Source organism: Sturnira hondurensis, unplaced genomic scaffold, assembly GCF_014824575.4.
Source record: "Sturnira hondurensis isolate 20B ecotype Veracruz unplaced genomic scaffold, ASM1482457v3 Scaffold0001872, whole genome shotgun sequence".
NCBI lineage: Eukaryota > Metazoa > Chordata > Mammalia > Chiroptera > Phyllostomidae > Sturnira > Sturnira hondurensis.
Genome location: NW_028074503.1, coordinates 22,852,160 through 22,872,950, shown reverse-complemented (window position 1 = coordinate 22,872,950; position 20,791 = coordinate 22,852,160). Strand labels below are relative to the sequence as shown.

At 51.0% G+C, this 20,791-nt stretch overlaps 1 protein-coding gene across 2 annotated transcripts in view; it reads left to right on the top strand.

The window, feature by feature from the left end:
• Positions 1-20,791, top strand: part of ZBTB7C (zinc finger and BTB domain containing 7C) — a 299,236-nt gene that overhangs the window by 156,899 nt on the left and 121,546 nt on the right. For both annotated transcript variants that reach the window (XM_037033965.1, XM_037033974.1), the window contains exon 3: positions 13,942-14,003. The gene's annotated coding sequence lies outside the window, so the exon portion shown is untranslated. The remainder of the gene's footprint in view (positions 1-13,941; positions 14,004-20,791) is intronic.

Here is a 20,791-nt window from a genome sequence, read left to right as displayed (position 1 = left end):
GCAGTCCAGAGATCCAAGAGAGACTTTCTCACTAAACATGGAGGCTCAGCCACATCCATTTCTTTATCTCTGCCCCTTCCTAGTCATCCCCTCACCCATGGCATTAAAGAAGTTGGCAAAGCCCAACTCCTCAAGGAGGATGAGCACAGGACAGGAGCTGACAGCAAGTAGGAGATACCAACAAATCTGTGCAGGCTGGGGACTCTGGGGGTGGATGGTTACTCATTTAGCAGAGGAGAGCTGACGTTACTCACTTTGAGTTGGAGGAAAGCAGCCATGAGCCAGGGAGTGCAGGCGTCCTCTAGAAGCTGGAAAAGGCAAGGAAATGGGTCTTCTTCTCCCCTAGAGCCTTCAGAATGTATATAGCCCTGCCAACACTTCGATTCTAGCCAGTGAGACCCATTTCAGACTTCTGACCTCCAGAACTGGAAGATAATACATGTGTGTTGTGTCAAGCCACTCAGTACGTGGTGATCTGTCACAGCATCAGTGGAAACCAGTGCTGCGTCGGGCCTGGGAGACCAGGGATCTAGTATAAGAAGTCCTAGGTGACAGCTGTGCTGACGGCTTGGGTCCAGACTGGAGTCAGAGGACGCGGAACTCTGGATAGGATGACTCCTAGAAAAAAACCAAAAGAAATTCACTGATTCCTAACGCACTGGCTATGAAATGTTTGGGGAGCGATTTAAGCAGTTCTGGAAGTCAATTTGTGAGCAAATCAAGGTTAGGTGCTTATAAAGCCACTTGCAACACTAGAGAAAATCAGTTACACAAGAAAGGAAACAATGTGGCTCATCTGTGAGCAATAGCTGGGCAGCCACAACGCTGTGAGCACTGACAACTGATTTAACCAGAGGAAACAGAAATGTGGGCTCAGGGGAGGTAGAGTAGGAACATGCGAGAGATAAAACCTCATCTTCCAGGACAGGGACTAATAGATAACATCTAAAAGCAGAAACCGTAGCATGTGCTGTGAACTGAATCGTGCCCCCGCCCCCAAATTCATAGGTTGAATCTCTAACATACAGAGTGGCTGTATTTGGAGTAAGGAAGCAGTTAAGGTTAAATGGGGTCCTAAAGATGGAGCCCTGATCCAGGATTATCATCATTCCAAGAAGAGATACTGGAGAGCTCACCCCGTTTTCACCGTTTGAGAGAAACAGTGAGAAGACAGTTGTCTTTGAGCCAGGAAGCAAGTTCTCACCAGAAACCAAATTAGGTGGCACCTTGGCCTTGGACTTCCCAGCCTCTACAACCGGGAGAAATAAATTCATTCTGTTTAAGTTAACCAGTCTGTGGCATTTTGTTATGGCAGCCCTAGCTAACTGATACAGCAGGTTATTTAGAAATATGGCAGCGAAGAACATAAGAAATGACTAAACTAATTGAGAGTAGTTGTCTCTAGGAATGGGAACTCGGTGTGGGAAGGGCTGGAGCAAGAACTGGTGTTTTTCATTGTTGGGCTTTTATTCCTTTTGATTTTTCAAGCCATGTGTATGTATTTGTTTGATTTTTTTAAAGTTAATCAATTAAAAAACACTAACGGGAATTTATTGGCTCAGGCACCTGGAAAGTCCAGAAGCCCAGTGACCTCCAGGAGTAGTTGGACGCGGTCCCCGGCTCCCCGCTGTTCTGCAGCTCGCTGCTGCCCTCTGACCTTTTCTATGATAAAAAAGGCCAAAGCAGCTCTAGGCCGTGCATGTGACCTCAGCAACTCCCGCAATGGAGCTTCTCCCCCAGAGGTCCCCAGCAAATAGCTCCTTGCATCTGAGGTGGTAGAGTTTGTTCCAGTTTCCATGGCCAGGGAGCTGAGCGGAGCGGATCAGCTTAAGCCAGCCGTGACCCGCCCCGGAAACACACTGGCCATCGGGGCAGGCAGTGATCAGGGAGGAAATTAGGGTTCTCCTACCAAGAGGAAGGGGGAAAGAATGCTCCAAACAGCAGATGCCCACTGCAAATGTGTTCCTCCAGAGGGTGTATTCCTTCTCCTCCTTGTGAGTCGTTGGTGGCTGCTAATACTTGCGATTGATTGATTGGTTTGGTTGGTTTGGTGGTATTTAAGTTAAATGTTAACTTATGCTCTGTGTGACCCATGAGACAGAAGATTGGATACAGAGAAAATGACTTTGATAAGAGAGGTTAAAAGAGGGGAGACATCCTGTGCTACCATAGAAAGCATTCCAGAAACAAGGAAGAAAGCAGGGGTAAATCCACAGCCCCATCTTCTTAGAGGAAGTGGGCACAACTGTGACTCAATTGAACAGGATAAAAAATTTCTGCCTCGGGAAGATGGTGTGACTCAAGGACAACTCCTAGATATCCCTCCGTCCCCCACCCCACTCCAAATCTCTCCCCAGGCAACACAATGCAGATGCCTGACACTATCTCACTGGAAACTCTTCTCTGTGAAAGAATTTCCCGTCACCTCTGGGAGGGTGGCATGCTCGGCTATTGCCTGTCACTAAAGCTGTGGTGGTAGTTTGCCAAATCCTCCCTAGACAGCTGCAGTGGGGGGAAGGAAGCCTTGGGTGTGGGAGGCAAAGCGGTGGGGTGGGGGTGGGGGAGCATCCAGAAGGGTGGGGCCTACTTAGCCCAAGGTGGTGGAGGTGGGAGGAAACAGAACCAGGTGAGGACCAGGGTGGGGGCAGGGCTGGGTCAACTCCTTAATTCCAGGAGAATTAACCTTAACCTGGCTCCTGAGCAGGCGGGGCACTAGGCTGCTCTCTACACCGTGGATAACCTTTCCGCCACATTCACCAGCTCTCTCCCTTCCCTCTGACTGATGCCCACAGCTGGAGGGACACTGGGGACAGGAAGGTAGCTGTCCAAAACACTCGCCACGTCTGCTCTCACCAGCTGAGCTGAATGCTTTCCTAGAGGCAGCTGGCTGGGTTCCCAAACCTGTTTATGCCAGTGGAACTTGCTATTGTAATTATGCAATTTAATTAAGTATTATACAAACCAGTTAAATGCCATTGCAAAAGGCGCGGGGGTGGGGGGCGGCAGGGATTGTTTCAGTAAAAACTGGGTTGAAGCCTAGGAACTACCCCCAAAAAGACCAGTCATTGTTTAATAATGCTGTTGAGTTCTCTGTGGATAAAACACCTATGAAAGGTGGAAAAAAATGTCCAAAAAAGCCAAGGAGACTTTGCACTCAGGTTATTTTGCAAGTATATTTACTTTCTCATTGCACTTAAAAAAAACTGTAATTGGAAATTGTAGGTAGTCTCATATGAGTCTGTTTTATGCAAGAAAGACAACAGGAATGATTCCATCTAAGACATACACAGTTAAAGACCTTGGCTTTGCACCCGAGGTTTGGTGAATAAATGTAGAAGAGTACATTACATGTTAAAATGTTTCGCTTAACTGACCAATCATCTTAGCTAAGAGAACATCTACCAAAGCATGTTTGCATGGGCTTCAGCTCTGGAAACTGGCTCCCACCCTTTCTGACTCAGTCCCTGGTATGCCTGGTGGGAGTACATTTTTTGGCCACAGATGCTTAGTTGGCTAGGTTCCCTGGAGGTGGCAGAATTGGGAGTAGCTAAGGGGAAGCAGGAAGAAACCTGGGGATTGCCTCCAGCCCGGCCAGTCCCTCTGCTCTCTCCCAGATGTTTCACTGGGAGCCTGAACAAGAAGCTGCTGTCCAGCCTCCACTCTCTTCCTTCTCCCTGCAGGCCATTGGAGTGTGGGCAGGGTTATTCCACAGCTGTCTGAGGCTTAAGGCCAAAGGTAGCTGGCATTTGGAGTTCTTGGTCTGACCGCATAGCTACCTCTTTTGCTCTTCTTTGCATACACCCTCTGTTCCACTCAGACTTGGTAACTCACTGCCCTGATTATGCCAGACCCATTCCTGCCTCTGCATCTTTGCTCAGAGTCCCCGCTGTTTAGACTGCCCTTTGACCCTATTCTCTATATCCTCCTCATCCTGCAAGCCTCTGCTTACTGTCTGCTCCCTCCAGGAAGCCCCCCTTGATTACCCCCTGAGTTTACTGCATGTACCACCCTCCTGCACTTAGTCTTGATGACCTTGTTATCTTTTCCAAGATATGGGAGGTTTTAGGTGGTGAGTGGAGGTTCTCACCCAAGTTCATTGACCAAATTGTACTTCCCAGCTATGAAAACAGAGTTCTTCCCAAGCCCTTTCATGGATATTATTTCAGACACCCCCCACCCAATAATCACCAGGCTGCATGATTGCACAAATCCCACTACTGCCCCTTTAAGGGACATAGAAATTCAGGAGTATTTGCCTTGAAGTGTACTCATAAGCTGATGTGAGGGAACCAATGAACTCTCAGAGGGCTAAGGACACCTTCTAGAGCCCTGGGTCCCTAGCACTAAAGGGCTGTAGAAGTAGCAGGAGTCTGTTCAACTTGGTTCTTTCCAGTAACTTGAAGTCAGAGACTTCCTGTGGGCAATGCACTGGGGTGGGGAGGGAAAGGAGGAGGAGAGGAGGGTCCAGAGGAATGACACGTGGTGGTAACCGCCCTCCAGAGATGATGAGCTGGTGGGGGAGATGGCCACAAACATGAGGAAATCAGACACATGAAATATCAAATGCTGAGAGGAGTGGGGAATCTGGGCAGACTTCCTGCGGGAGGCGTATGAGGTGGATAGGGCTAGACAAGAGAGTTCTTATATGTTACAGATACAAGTAATGCTTATAGTGGGTCTTAGGTAGGCTTGGTGGCCTCTCTCAGGACAGTTCTGATGTCTGTCAGGCATGCCTTTCTCAAGCCAAGCCATGGAAGTTCTAGAAAAGACCTCTGACTGGGCTTTCCCAACCCCCAAAGGTTGAGTGACACTGCTGGGGTGATCACCCTGCTGGAGCTGGAATGGCCGCTCTCTGCCTGCTGTCGCAGGTAACTGTTACTCGGGTCCACTTTCACAGAGTACCAGTCTGGACAATAAAAGGCATGGCTTCCCTACCAAGGCTCCGTGTGGGGAGGAAGTGGTCCACTGCCAAGAGGACAAGGGGCAGGAGCCGAAGGAGACACTCCAGAGGCAGCCCTCTCCCAGGGGCTCCCCTTCTGCCGCAAGGGCCGCCTGTCTCCTTTCCCGGCATCCATTGCTTGCCATTGTATGTCACTGTTGGATTAGTGTTTGTGATGCAGAGCAAACAGTAAAGTGCAAAAATAAAAAGTAAAGTTAATCTCTCTCCCAAGGGTTCAAGTTTTCCTTCTACCCGAGAGGAGCTGGAAATGCCTTTTCTCTGACAGAACGGCTGGCATTAAGTATTCCTGCCTGTCACATTGGACACCAGGTGGAGATAGAACATTCTGGAAAGCAGGTTTAAGTAGAGGGAAAAGTGTGAGTAATAGGACTCAGGGCACCAGGAAATAGGGCAACGGGCAAAACCCACAGAGACAGGAGAAGGCTCCTGTGGCCGGGGAAAGCAGCAAGCCTGCCTCCCGTTTTGCTGTCTGGAGCTCCAAATGTAGCGTTACGTGCCTGACATGGGTCCCTACGTCCTTGCTCCCACTGCCCTTGCTCCCACTGCCCGCTGGCTTTCTCTCCCAGCACGTGCTCACAGCCAGCCTTGAAGCCCTAGCCCTGCTCAGCAGCAGAACCTGGCAGGCCAGGCCAGGGCTCCCACAGAGGTGATTCCTCAGCATGTGCCTCCTCAGGCACCATCGGTCCCTGGAATGGGCCCCAGAGAACCATCCTGTTAGACCCCTGAGACACCCCGCCTCCCCTCACCCCTGAAGGGGAGGAGCTTTGTTGCTGCTGAGAAACCTTCTCCATGGGCCCGAAGACATGAAAACTTCCTCATGCTCTGTGTCCTTTCCCTCCCGCTCCAGAAATAAACCTCTTCCTTCTTCCGAATGGGAACCAACCGTCGCTACGATGCGACCAAGTATCCTCTGTCATTCACCTGTGCCCACCCGTGTTCTGACTGAGACTTGACCATCCCTGCTTCACCAGCCAGAATGCAGTGGGGGGGCCCCTCAGTGGGCATCCACCCCCTTTCTACCTCCAACACACAGGGCTGGGGGGCCGCTGGGGGCCGGGGTTCTGAGCAATCGATGCATTCTCTCAGCGGCTCCAGGCCACTCCTGGCTGTCAGCTCCCCCTCAGCTTTGTGCAGCCCCAGGAACACTTCCCTGAGGCCAGGAAAAACACAATGTGCGTGATGGAGCAGGGGGCCTATGGGGGCAGCCTGACCAGGGAGGTGGGTCGGGCTTTTTGTTCCTTGGACAGGCTCTTCTCCCCTCCCCCTCTCCCAGGCCCAGACCCCCACTGTTAGCTTTGGCTCCAGGCTCAGCCCTCCCTCCTTCTCAGAGCTATTTTAAGATTCTAGGCCAAGGTCACAGAAATTGAGACTTCTAAGGGGTCATCACCCCCCAAGCAATGACTGAAGAAGGGAGGGAGGGTTCCATTGCCTTAGAAGATGCTGTTCCCCAGCAACACACACACACACACACACCCCTCCTCCCTGTCTCCCTCTCTCTGAATCAGACCCGACCAAACTGACCTGGTGCTCTGCTGGGCTGGGTGGGACAGGCTGGATCTCAGAACATGCCCCACAAACACTGACTGGGTTTCCCCAGCGAGCATCCATGTGGGGCTCCCGGGCACTCAGCCTTCAGTCTTTAGCCTTCATTCCACTGTGGCTTCCCTGCCATCCCCAGGGGCTCCTCGGGACACATCCACCTCACTGGGTAGGGGCTCAGGGCCAAGCGGGCCAGTGGGTGCGGGCGTGCCCCCTCGGAGACATGCTCTCAGGGCTGTGGCCAGTGGCCCAGTGACCAAATACAAGGTCTCTCCCAGGTATGGCACTTCCACCTGAGTTCTGCGATTCATTCTGTTCAGGAGCTACTTTGCTGAGCATTTAGGCAGGCTTACGTTTGGGTTCTGTCTTTTAAGGAGGCATACAATTAGTCACTGTTAAATTCGGTAAATGTTTATCAGGTGCCTACTATATATGGATTGGGGGAGGAGGGATCAGGAAAAGGCTGGGTGTGGTCCAGCCCACGGGGTGGGAGGTGCTGAGCCTCATTTTGACCCTTCCTCTGGAAGCCAGGGATGGGGAACCTGGCACCAGGCGTGTGCTTGAGGAGGACAAATTAAGGCTGGGTCATCCGGGAGCCAGAGCTGTCCTGCCAGGTTGCTGGGATGCACGGCCCTTCTTATGTCACCAGCTGGGGGTCCAAATGGCCTCCCCACTTGGCTTTCCCACACTGTCTCCAACATCTTGGCCTGACACGACTGATAGGCCCCAGGCTGGGGACTAGGAGGGTGGGGGGAGAGACCGGCCTGTTCTTCCCAACTGCGCAGTGGGGCTCAGCAATCGTGAGAGGCCATGTACCGATTTGCCCTGTACTGTTTGGGGTGGGTTTTTTTTTTAATTAATAGACTTTATTTTTTAGAACAGTTCTAAATTTATAGGAAAAATGAGCACTACATATGGAATTCTTATATGACCCCATTCCTCTCTTCTCCCCACCCCAAATTTCCCAGGCGTATTAATATCTTGCACCAGTGTGCACGTTTGTTACAGTGGAAGAACTAACGCTGATACTCTATAATCACCCACAGTCCAGAGTTGACAATAGGGTTCACTCTTGGTGTTGCACAGTCTATGGGTTTTGAGGGATGTATAATGACGCGTGTTCACCATTACAGCCTCATAAAGGGTAGTTTTATGGCCCTAAAATCCCTCGAGCTGCACCTATTCATCATCCTCCCTTCCTCCTGGGAACCACTGATCTTTTAGTGTCTCCATAGTTTTGTCTTCTCCAGAATGTCATACTCATACAGTTGGGACCATATGGTACACAGCCTTTACAGATTGGCTTCTTTCACTTAGAATATGCACTTGAGTTCCCTCCATATCTTTTTTTAAAGGTTTTACTTACTTATTTTTGAGAGAGGGGACAGGAGGGAGAAAGAGAGGGAGAGAAACATCAGTGTGTGGTTGCCTCTCACGCATCCCCCCACTGGGAAGCTTGCCTGCACCCCAGACATGTGCTCTGGCTGGGAATTGAACCCGTGACCCTTTGGTTCACAGGCCGGCACTCAGTCCACTGAGCCACACCAGCCAGGGCCCCTCCAGATCTTTTCATGATTGATAGCTCTTTTTGCCTTCGCCCCAGATAATACTGCACTGTCTGGCTGTGCTACATTTTACGTATTCTTTCGCCTACTGAAGGACATGTTGGTTGCCTCCAGTTGGGAGCAATCATGAATATATCTGCTATAATCATCCACATGCAGGGCTTTGTGTGGACATAAACTCTTCAACTCCCTGGGGCAAAAAGCCAACTCCTGAGCGTGGGGTTGCTACATCCCATGATAAGAGTATGTTTAGTTTTGTGAGAAACTGCCCAACTGTCTTCCCAAGTGGCCGTGCCATGGTGCATTCCCAGGGTGTTGATTGTAATATCTGAGAAAAAGCTAACAGCAGCCCGCCCGGCACAGTGCGTGCAGGGTCCTGGGAAGGGCAGCCACTGCCTCCCTGTCACCACGGACCCTGGGCTGACCAACCCGAGTCACCTCCCTCAGTGACGGCTCATCACACCAGGCCTCTTTTTGTCATTGCTGAGCCACAGGAGAGTGGTCAGCTCTCTTTGATGTGTCACTCCCATGATGGCACCAGGGACTGAGCAGGGATCACTGCAGTCATTGTCCGCTCCTGGAACTGACAGCCCAGGGCATAGCTCGTCTCGATGGCCTTGTGCAAAAACACGCAGATGGTGGGCTCCTGTGCCAAGCACTTCCCTCCGATGTCTCATGTAATCGATCCGCCCTATGAGGTAGGAGCTAAGTGCCATCGTTCTGCCCATTTTGCAGATGAAGATTTGGAGGTTAATTTGGAGAGAGGTTAATTCACTTGCCCAAGGATACACAGCTGGTCAACAGCAGGACCAGTCTGGCTCTAAATCACAGGCATTATGGCTTCCGGGGGCTGAGGGGCCCTGCAGAAGCGCTGGTAGCCTCTCTGTCCCCTGGGGGCAACTCTCATGGCCTCTGCCTCTCCCTTTGAGGCTCACCCTAGATCCCTGGAGCAGAGCTGGTCTTTTCATTATCATTGGGTAGGGTGGGGGGACATCAAAGAGCCCCTTTGCAGCCGCAAGCACTCTTTCGAGGGCTGCTGAGGGGGCTCAAAGTGCGGAGGACAGAGCCTGAACCCCACCGCCACCACCACCACTGCAGAGTGGTTGTGTGGACCCCAGGCCGGGGGTCCCGACACCGGGTTCTGGCCTTGTCTTTGGCATGACTTTGGGCAAAGCATTTGCTCTGTCTGGGCTTGGGTGCCCCGGCTGTGAAGTGAGGGTCTACGGGGCTCCTCCAAGCCTGGACATTCTGTTTTTCAAAAAGCCAAGAGACTCGGGAAACAGTGCAGACTTGATGCCACATGCTGATTGTGAGTGCTGTGACAGTTCCCAGAAGAGAAAAACTAGGCATATTAAATAGAAAAGTTTTTACAAATTCCCATCATCTCTCAAGGCAGCCTCTCTATAAAGGCTGCTGATGAGACGAGGGTCTTTATCGAAAGTCCATGAGGGGCGAAGGCCATGTCGACAGTGGGCTCTGACCTGCCCCCAGCCCAGGGCCTGCCCCTCCGGGGTGTTCAGGGCCAAACCTGGCATAATACTCACAGGCATTTTTTCATCCTAGATATAAACTTCCACCTGTCCCCAGGCCATGCTGTCCTCTGGCTGGTCCCTTCTGGGTGACATTGTGCAGGCTAAATGTCATCAATGCTAAATTTACAGGTCAGGCAGGGACCATTGGGAGAGGCCTGAATCCCAGGGCCTGGTGTGAGCACGGCCAGCACCTGCTGGCTGGATGTCTCTGAGAAAGTCACTCGGCTTCTCTGTGCCTCCTTCTTCCTGACCGTAACTCTCCTCCGGGGGAAACTTGCAGGCAGGAGCCACGCCTTTTCATGTCTGCGTCCCCAGCTCGCAGCAAAGACCCTGGGATAGAGCAGGTGCTCCGTAAACAGGAGGAGTCTATCCTACCTGCCTGACATGTATGCGGGAAAACACAGAGAGTGCCCGGCTTACCAGGGGTTGACCTAGGACTTTCCAATTTTACAATGGCGTGAGAGCGATGATGCATTCGGTCGAAACTGGGCTTCAAATTTTGAATGTTGATCGTTTTCTGGGCTAGCACTTCGCACAACGGTCCCTCTCTTGGTGCTGGGCTGTGGCGCAGCTTCCCGTCAGCTCTGCGATCCCGAGGGTAAGCAGCCGACACTCCACAGTGTGGTGCTAAGGCCTTTCTGACTTACAATAGCCTTATCGGGATAGAGTCCTATCCCAAGTCCAGGGGCGTCTCTGCTCTTTTAACCACAAAGCATTGCACAAACACTAGTGAATGTTAACCAGTATTCATGCTAATGCTAATGTTAACTAGTACTTATGTTCATGTTAGTATTAGTTGTTAGTCATACAGTTTTGATTCACACTTAGACATTTCCTGGCTAGGAGCGATCCAGAGGTGGGGGCAGGGGTGGGCGTGGGCTCACGTCTGCCTGCACTCAGGGCAGAGAGGAGGGGCAGAACTCTGGCCTTAGACAGATGGCGTGGACAGGTCTCGGAGCCAGAGGCTGGGAAGACAAAGCCTCGATGATACCCTTTGGCCTCTTTCCAGCGTTTCCTAGAGATTGCAGAAAACAAGCTATTAGTCTGGAGTGTTTCTTAATAACCTAATGAGAGCAAGGCAGCCAGATCATTGGGTCTGAGAGCCTCCGTCAGGGTCTGCGAAGGCACCTGAAATTGGTCAGGCTCTTTTCCTGGCTGAAGGGGTGAAGAACTCGCACCTTACCTCTCCGGAGGTGAGGTGGGGCCTGACACCTGGCAGGGTGGGTGGCAGCGAGGAGTAACCGTTAGCTTGGAAAGTTGCTAACTTTACATTTTCACCTCGATTCATGATTTTATTTTTGTTTGAGTTGGAAGGGACCTTTGCATCCACACCCTTCTTTTGCAGAGAAAGCTAAGGCCTAGGGAGGGGAGAAGCATATCCAGAGCTCCCATGCTGCTCTTCCCGTCTCAAAAGCCTGAACGCCCTCACCCTGCCCCCGCCCCCAACTTTTTTTACTTGTGACACTACTTTTTAAGGCTGAAAGCACATTCTGAGAAAAGAATCATGACTGAAAAAATAATCCATATGCTATTCATTCACTCACTTGGAGAAGCTGTTATCTCCAATGACCTTTCCAAATTAGTAAAATCTGTACACTCTCGGTTGTTTATTGCACACACGGAGTCACACCTCTAAATGACTGGAGGCAACTGCACACCCTCTGGAATGCTTAGCTGCAGGGCTCCAAGGCAGGCAGACTGCTGAGTCCCCAGGGCAGGGGGGCTGTGGCCAGACCCCCTGAGAAAGGGCCACCTCCGAGAACCGCTGCGAGCAGCCTTGTGTGCTCAGCCTTGAACCAGGGCCTGTGGCAGACAGAAAACTTGGTGAAAGTCCCAAGCAGGGGTCCTGTGAGGGATTTCTTGGGAGAGGGGACACTTCTGGCATGAACATAAGATAGGACCTAAGCGAGTGTTTCAAGGAAGGCTATGACGCTCTGAGAAAGCAGAGGTGGGAGGCGTCTAGAAGGCTTGGTGGAAGAGGGGGACCTGATGGAGGTCCTCTAGAAAGAGTAGGATGAGGTGAGGTGGAGGGCGCAGGAAAGGGTAAGAATGAGGGTGCCATTGCAGCCCATGGGCCAGGGGGCGGGGCAGGCAGAGGTCATGGTGAATGGAACAGTTTGGGTATCAGGAGGCCACCTTCTGGAGGGTGGTGCTGGTGCTGGTGGGCACAAGAGAATTCTGTTTCTTGATCCTCAGACACCTCCCTCTGCAACTGCACTGTGCAAACACCATGGTTACAGGCCACAGGTCTCCCTGGCTCAGAGTCACACTGTCCAGCTTGCGAAGGACGCAGGCCATTCGCCGAATACAAACAGAAGTCTTCTAAAATGCCGTGGTGGCGCTGTTATTGCAGGGGCCTTTTTAAAAATTGTGGTAACATAGACATAACATAAAACTTACCACATCGGCTATTTTTAAGTGTACAGTTTAGTGGCGTTAAGTGTATATTCACATTGCTGCACAGCCCTCACCACCATCCGTGTCTAGAACTTTTTATCTTCCTAGACTGAAACTCTGTCCCCATTAAGTCCTAACTCCCCATCCCCCATTCCCCCACCCCTGCTAACCTCTACTCTACTTTCTATCCCTGTGAATTTGTCTACGTAGGGACCTCCTAGAAGTGGAACCATAAAGTGTTTATCTTTTTGTGGCTGGCTTATTTCACCTCACATAATGCCCTCAAGATTTTCCCATGTTGTAGCGTATGTCAGAGTTTCCTTCCTTTTTGAGGATGAATAACATTCCATTGTAGGTATATATCACATTTTATCTACCCAAGTCATCTGTTGATGGACACTTGGGTTACATTTTACTCTCTTTTTTAAAAAATTGTATTTATTTTTACAGAATGGGAAAAAAGAGGGAGAGAGACATTGATGTGAGAATCATTGATCAGTCACCTCTTCTAGGTGCCCTGACCGGGGACAGAACCCACAACGCAGGCATGTGCCCTGATCAGAAATCCAACCAGCAACTGCTTACTTTGAGAGACACGCCCAACCAACTGAGCCACGCCAGTCAGGGCCCATCTCTTGCTCACTATGAATAATGCTGCTTTGAACGTGGGTGTGCAAATATCTGTTCAAGTCCCCTGCAGGAGCCTTTTGAGCTTTTATTTTATTTTTTTTAAATAGTGCTTTAGGCTTTCAAATTGCCAGGGCTGATGGGCAGGCCCTTGCCACCGTAGCTCCAGGAGAAGCAGGTTGCCAGCTGGCCGGTGCCCACGCGTGAAGGCCCCTCTGCCCCGAGCAGCGTTCCTCCACTACCCTCTGCCAGGGACACAGACTGCATGAAGGCTGCCCTCGGTGCACATGGCCCTTCCCCACAGCATGCAAAGCTGCTTCAGTCTGCGCCTCAGCCAGGGGCAAGGCCTCTTTGCCTTCACTTCTTATCCTGAAATGTATCAGTCACGTTGAATTTGTCCCTCGCTAAGGTAGCAAGCGTTTTGTGCTCTCACTCGGTCAGTTCTTTCTCCCACCTCTAAAACGTGTTTGGCCATGGTTGCAAACGCCCCGGGAAATCACTCACGCACTGTTCTCCCTCCGTGTCCTGTACCTACCCCCCGACCCCGGCCTCCTCCCCTCCAGAAAGAACCACTAGAGGACATTCTGTCTTGAAGCATCACTACCTCTGGGCATTAATTGCCTCCACAGATTCGAAACTCACTTAAAACACATTAGAGGGGGGCACTCTCAGGCAGAAAGGCAGGGGACTTCACAGTTCAGGTTGGCGTTGTCATTAACTCAAGTCTGTGGTGTCAACTCCCTCCCTCACTGAGCGTCCTGCCTGGCCTTACAGTCAACCTCCGCGATGCATTCTCTGGCCTTCGTGGGTTTGTGTCAGCGCTTGAACATTATTTAAATGTAGTTTGGGGCCTATGCATGCAATTACCATTGTGTTATTATTCAGAACCAGATTGTTAAGATTCAGGCAGCTGTACAAGGAAATGCCCTGTGCTGTGAGGTCCAATTTAGGAGGGCCTTCCCGAGCCGGCGCGCAGGGTTGCTAGGCAACCCCATGCTACAGGAGAGGAGGCCTCACTCCAGAGTGGGAAGAAGCCCAGCGCCTTCAGGGAATTGGAGGCAGTGGTCAATCTGAGACTGGCATGGCGCCGGGGAGGGGGAGGGAGGCGGCGAGGACTGAGCCCACAGTCTGGGAGGGGTGCGATCCCATGGGGAGCCAGGGGCGCCCACCCAACTAGCACACGGTGTTCCTGGGAGGGGAGAGTGCTGCTGGGAGTGAGAATGCGGAGAAGGTGCAGAAGCTCGAGGTCAGCCAGGAAACTGCCGAAGGATGCTCAGAGCAGATGCTAATATGCTTCTCCATCGGTTTCTTCTCTTTGCAGGAAATGAGCAGGTTTGCAGAGAAACTGCTCGCCTGAAATTTAAGACAAAGGCGTCGTTGCTTGTGAGTATGAATTTTGCTTTTTGAGGTCTGTGGTTTGACAATGTTCCTGGGGAGTGGGCAGGTTTCCTTGTTTGGGGAAGGGAGCATGACCTTGATGAAATAGACTTTCGGTTCTTCTTCTGGAAGGTGCCTCTGGTTGGGTGGGGCTGGACCCAGGATTGCAACGCTTCGAGTTGAAGGCACATGATTTGAACCCTGGCACCACCCACTAAGTGAAGAGCACCCCCACTGGCTCCCTGTGGGTGGGTGATGGGTGCAGGGAGAGCAGGGCTCCTCAGGGGTGAGGAAGATGTGCATTTGTTGACCCTGAAGCCACAAATGGTCGGTACGATTCTAAGTTTGCTGCTCAGTTGACCCTATTTAGAACAGTAAATTCTCATATAGGCCGTTTAACAGTGTGTTAAACCAAGAGTGTTCATGTAACCCAATCCATTCCTTGGTCTGAGAATATCTGGTGCTACCTGGAGCCTATGAGAAAGATAAGAGAAGCAGTAGGCCCAGGTCCATTACGGAGGTGCCTTCAGTCCAGTGTGGGAAGAGAAGGCATCTGCACAGGAGACCATTAAAAACAGTACGAGCGGGCAGACAGTCCAGCTCTGGCTCTCATGGCACAGGTAGAGATACTTGTGACAAAGAGCAGCTGGAAAAGACTTCCTAGGGAGAGAGACACTTGGACTGGGCTGATGGGGGAAGGAGGACCAGGGCAGAGGCTCCAGGATGGGAACGCCCAGCAGCCTGCGTGAAGGGTCTCAGGCAGCTGATGAGGTTGAGCAGGGCCAGGTGGTAAAAGGCTTGAACTGGCTTCACAAATGGTTCATGTGCAAAGAATCAGGAATAAAGTGTCCCTCACCTGTGTAAATAAAATTAAGTTTCTGCCCATTTGTCTGTGACTCATGGCGTGAAGGTGGCCACTGTGTTTGATGTCAATATAGATACTGGGTAGCTTGTGGGAAATTCACAGTTCACACTGGGGATTCTCCCTGCACTTCACACACACACACACACACACACACACACACAGAGCCTTCCCCAGACAGCTGCAGCCTAGGGCCACCAGTCACACCTGAGATCAATGACAGACACACCCTGAGCTCCAGAGGGACAGTCACCTGGACAGTGCCCCTGGTGTCCACTTGCTGGTCCCTGGGGCCACTTCTCCCACAGGAAGCTCTGTGGTACTATGCCCAGGAGGAGGGGCAGCTTGCATTTACTTGTTTCACAAAGGTTAATCATGGGTTCCAAGCAACCAGAGGAAGGTAGCTAGTTGCAAATCTCAAGAACAACAACCAATATTTCTACAGTGTTCCCAACGTGCTGCACACGTGATGATACTGCCTCACGTGAGCCCCATGAGGCTTCGCCAGATATTGCCATTTTGCATTTTGAGGCTCAGAGTAATTAAACATTTTCCTTAAATCCACTCAGCCATAAGTGGTAGAGCTGATGTTCACACTGACTTTCTGCTGCACATCAACTAGGTATATATGTGATGATGGGACAGGCCGCTGCTCCTGCCCCTGCCCCCCCCACTCTTTATCCTGGGGAAGAGGAGGGTTCGTGTGGTCCCATGGGGGTCTAGTTGTGGGAATGGTCAGTGTTTTGCTGCGCTGGCTTTCACGGATATGTAGGGTCAATCTGATGGTTCAGCCAGGCAGGAGGGTGACTTTGGTTCTGGCCTCAAGGGAGAAGGCTTGCGTGTGCTTCTGTTGCCTGGGTGACCCTCTGGAAGGACACAGGAGGGCTCCACTTGGAGCTGCTGGTGACTGATTCAGGTCGGGTCCCTAGAAGCAGAGCCTGAGGCAAAGATTTAGGCGCACTGGGTGTATGTAGGGAGAGCTCTTCGGGGACACTTGTCAGGGAGAGAGGAGAACACGTGGCTTGACCCGCATGACTTGCACTGCAGTGACATCTGTATTGGAGGCAAGGGACCAGCCTCACGTGTCCCTTCGTCAGTCATGGGCACCCAGAGTGGTGCTGCCTCCAAGGCATCCCCTGGACCAAGAAAAGGGGTCTGAGAACATCACAGGCGACAGCAGCTGGGGAGTGGGTGCCCCAGCAGGTGCAGGGGATCTGAGTGGGGACATCTGTTGTGTTTACCGCCAGGCCTGGGAGCCTCCCTGTTGCGAAGAGAGCCAGCTGGAGCTCTCACCTGACCTGGTGGTCATTTTCATTCTAGCAGGTTCACATTTTAAAGAGTATAGTTATTAAAATAGAAATCAGTAGTGTCGACGTCTGTTTTCACCAAAACAACCGTGTGCCTTCTAACTATAATGTTACACTCAATAGGTAATACAGTCCCGTGGCTCTAAATTCAAAAGCACCAAAAGGTACCTTAAGAAAAGTCTTCTTCCCAGTGTTCCTGGGATTTTGTGTTACTTCCCATTGCCAGCCAATGCACACCCACAAGGAGGTGGTTCAGATTTCAAAGGTTGGGTGAGTCTGATAAGTCCAGGTCAGGATAGGCAGCTGGGGCAGTTCCAGAGGCCTAGAGCGGAAGTGGAGGAGAGCAATTTCCTGAGTTGGCTCTCAGTGGAAGGTTCAAAAGCCATAAAAACTTCATAAACATTTCCAAACTCCTTGGAATTCCTATATGGACAACTGATACAAGAATTGCAAATTATTTCCTCATTATGGCAAACCACATACAAAGATTTTTGAGATGTTCTTAGAGCTCTTGAAATTTCTAAATGTTTAAAATAATTGAAAATGCTACTAAATTCACTTTTTAATTCAAATTACCACCGTGTCACGACATTGATCATATAATGTCATTTGCATGTTGTTCGATGACTTACCAGAATGTGAATTGTTCCCAAAGAGGGTTAGGGTCCGCTGCGGCGTCAGACCTCGTGAATCTCCCCGGCGGTTCCCTTTGATGAAGTGGCTGGACTGTAATTGGGAGGTGCTTTCTCATCGCAGGAGCAGGTCAGTGATGGAACAGGCTCCTTTGTTGGTGAGCTCCCTGTCATAGGAGGTGTCAAAAGAGCAACTGGGTCATCTGTCAGCAGAGTCACACAGGAAATGCTCCCTATGTGACAGGCAGGTTTAGGAGACTTCTAAGGTCCTGTCATAGCTCAGAGTCTAGGCTGTGTGGCTTCGTCTTCCTTATTGCCTTTAGAGGCCCTTTATCTCACTTGAAATCCAAACGATCAGGCTCCCCCTACGTGTTTATCTTCCGAATTTTGGTTGCGAAGGTTTTGTCTAATGCCTATAAATATCTAGGTAGAACTTACTGTGTAACCACATAGGCCTGGCATATATGTTTTTCTCTTGCAAATGAGCTCCCTCCTCCCAATTCTTCTTCACGTTGATGCTCTCAGGTTGCAAGCAAACCCTCTAACTTGGGCATGACCTGTTTTAGCCCGAAGACAGATGTTGGTGGCACCCCCACAAGGCAATGAAAAAAATCTCATTTCCGTCCAAGAAATAGAATCATTATCTTGATTGAAATAATATCTTTCCCCAACCTGCAACCAGATAAAGCATCAAATTGGTGGAGTTTCCTTATCACTGCACAGAGTCTGCAGGACACAGAGTAATGGCCTGTCAGCTGCCTCTGGTGGGGCAGGTTTTGTAGGCAGAGCCCACTGCTCTTGGCCTGATTTGGATCACACCATGTCTGGAGCAATGTAAAGTAATCCCATAAATGACAAATATTACATCAAAAGGGAAGTTAGTGTAGAGCCTACAGCAGTTCGGCAATAAATGCAACTATTATTATTATGCTGATTGTTTTTAATTAGACAACATCTCACATGTGGGCCATCGCAGGAGTGGTTCGAAGCTGTAGATGTCCACATGCTTTCCGATGTGAGTGTTCAGGAAGCCCTGGCGGGCACCACCAGGCCTGAGCTTGGATGGCTGCAGTCAGTGTATGGGGGTGACTGGGCTTGAGAAGGCAGACCAGGTCCCAGTTTTAGGTGGAAAACAGGGCCACCAGAGGCCAGCAAGCCAACATCTTGGGGAAGGAAACAGAAAGAGCAGTGGGCAGAGAGGCAGGGGATCTGGATTCCATTTCTACCATCCAGCTTTGGGCTTTTGGGGCTCAGTCTCATCATTGTTCAGAGAGGGTAATGTAGGGGTGTCAGAAGAAAGAGATGAGGCAATGTTTGCACAGAGTCTAAGATACTGGCTGTACCCTTAGTCCCCACACCCCCCCTAACCCTGTGAGGGGCGGCTCTGCTTCATTCCAAGAATTTTTTAATGCTTGCTCTGTGAAGGGCATGTTCTAACCATTTTACTTGCATTAATTCACTTAATCCTCACAACAATGCTATACATTACAAGCTTGTATTATTTGCCTTTTGTAAGTGAGAAGGAACAGAGAGGTTAAGTAACTTGCCTAAGGTCACACAGCTAGTAAGTGGTGGAGCTGGGATTTGAAGGCAAGCAGCCTGGCTGGAGCTCTTGAAAACAAAGTACATTGCATAAAGACTAAATAACATAGTTCAAACATGTTGGGCTTTTCCCAGAGCTTCAACTAGAATCTTGTGAGAGGCAGAAATAATGAAAATAATAATAAATAAATGGCATCTTTGTAACATTTCAGGGGGCATGGAGGTGGTCCCTGTGGCAGAGGTGGAGGAGGGCTGAATGCTGTTCTAGCTAAGTTTCCTGATCTCGGGCACCTGCAGGCTCAGATTCTCTCTTCCCATGGCATCCTGCAAAGCTGGCCCCAGGCAGGTGCATTCTAGAGCAACGAGATGTGCGGGACTTGCCCCCTTTTATTTGGTCCTTATTTGGCCCATCCCCCACCTTCCTGCAGCATCCGCAGGGTCCTTGGGGCTGTGCTGGCTGTGAAGACTTCTTCAGAAGGAAACTCTCACCCCCACATCCCACCATGTGCCTGCCTCGCTCCCCTCTTCCCTCAGGCACGACATAAGTGAAATGAAAGCCAGTATCTTCAGAATCTTGTTTTCGAGAGTCCTGGTCTGCCAGTGAACGCGCTTGATTACCATGGTAATCACCAGCTAGCTGAATAGAGTGATTTTATAACACGTTTCCATCAGAATATGTACAGGTGTGCAGGGAAATCAACATTTATCAACAAGATAAGTGTTGGAAGATTAATAGTGAATTTAGGATTACTCAAGGAAGCAAAAGGAAAAAAGAAAGAAGAAATACCTTTGCTTGCAGTCTAGGTCCTTCTAGACTTACCTCTGATCACTTCCTGCCTTCCCACCCTCCCACCCCGGCCTCTGAGCTTTTCACTTGCAGGCCCCCTTGCTCTTCCCTCTCCTCTCTCCTTTCCACTGCTAACCGTCTATCCAATGCCAGCTCCTCCAGGAAGCCTCCACTCGGCCCCCAGAAATCTCTGTCTTCCCTGACCTTCTGCAGTCCCCATGGTGGGCCTTGTGTCCGTGGCTCCCCAGCTGGCGAAAGGCCCCCTGAGGGGTGTGCATTCACTGACCCTGTGACCCGGGCCACCAGACACAGACCTGCTTATTGGACCCTTAGCAGCAGGGTGCTCTGGTCCCACCCGTGGTCCTCAAGGACCATGAGCATCCACTGAGCTAAGAACCTCCCTCTCTTCCTCAGGGCCAGTTAGAGACCCACAACGACACCTCTGGGGGACTCTGGAGAGTGCCGAAAGCCCAATTGAGGTATTCCTTCCAGAGGAGAGGGCAGCAGCTAGGGATCCAGGAAAACACGCAAAAGGCTTTTCATTTCTAAGCCTCATCATCCTTGAGTCTGCATCCCCTTCACGCCCTCTGAACCAGCTTTCCATACAGGGAACCGCACCCCCTAGACCCAGAGAGCCTTTCCTGCTAGGCCAAGGCCATCCTGGGCTCCTCGGGGGTGGGGGAGGTTCTAGAGCAAACTGAGGCCAAGGCAGAGGCAGCTTTGCCTGCTGGGCCCTGACACTTGCAGGCCATCACTTTGTCCTGGGCCTGCAAGTGTTCCAGACACAGCAAGTCGGGGTTTCTCTGTCACTGCATGAGTGGGAGACCAGGGGGACTTGTTGGCGGCCTCTCGTGAAAGGCCTTCCTCTTCACTTTCAAGTAGGACAATGCATCAGAGAAGTTGCCAGACTATTTTGATTTTAATAGAATGAATACTAAAGAGCCCAGAGCGTCTCTCAAAACTAATACTGAAGAATGTACTCTTCCACTTGTCCTTCTAGTTGAATCGGCTCCTAAAGAGTTGATAACAAAAGGCTGAAACCAAAAAAAAAAAAACCCAAAACAAAAAAAGGACATTTCTGTACCAACTTTTCTCTCTTTTAATTCCTTTTCATAATGCTTCTCAGTTAACAGTGACTTAAAAAACCAGTTACTTGAAAAAGAGGAAAAGATGAAATGAAGCGGGAACAGGAGGCAGTGAGCCCCAGAAGGAGGCTTGAAGTGGCAGCCCCTCCTTTTGTCCGGCAGGGTGAATGGCTTCGTGGTGGGTCCCTCACTGAGCCTGGTGACACGGCCTCCCTGGAGCAGGGCACTGCGTCCCCCACAGGTGTCTGCAGAGGCGGGGCACGGGCGGGAAACACATGGCACCCACAAAGTGGGAGATCCCCAAACAGAGGCGAGTGCAAAGGCCAGGGTAGTTTCCCCACCACCGAGAGCGGCTACACCCCTGGGACTGAAGGTTAAAAGAGAAGAGGGTGCTGTGTCGGGGGCCGCCCTAGCTAGGCTGTGGCCCGAGGCACCCTAGAGACAGGAAGCCCAGGCATAGACACCCAACCTCCCTTCTCTCCCTCTCTCCTGTCTCTCTCCAGGGGCCCCACTTCGGAACTGACAGGAAGGGGGACAGATGGGCAGAGAGCCCACCACTGTGGTCTGCAGGGGTCGGCT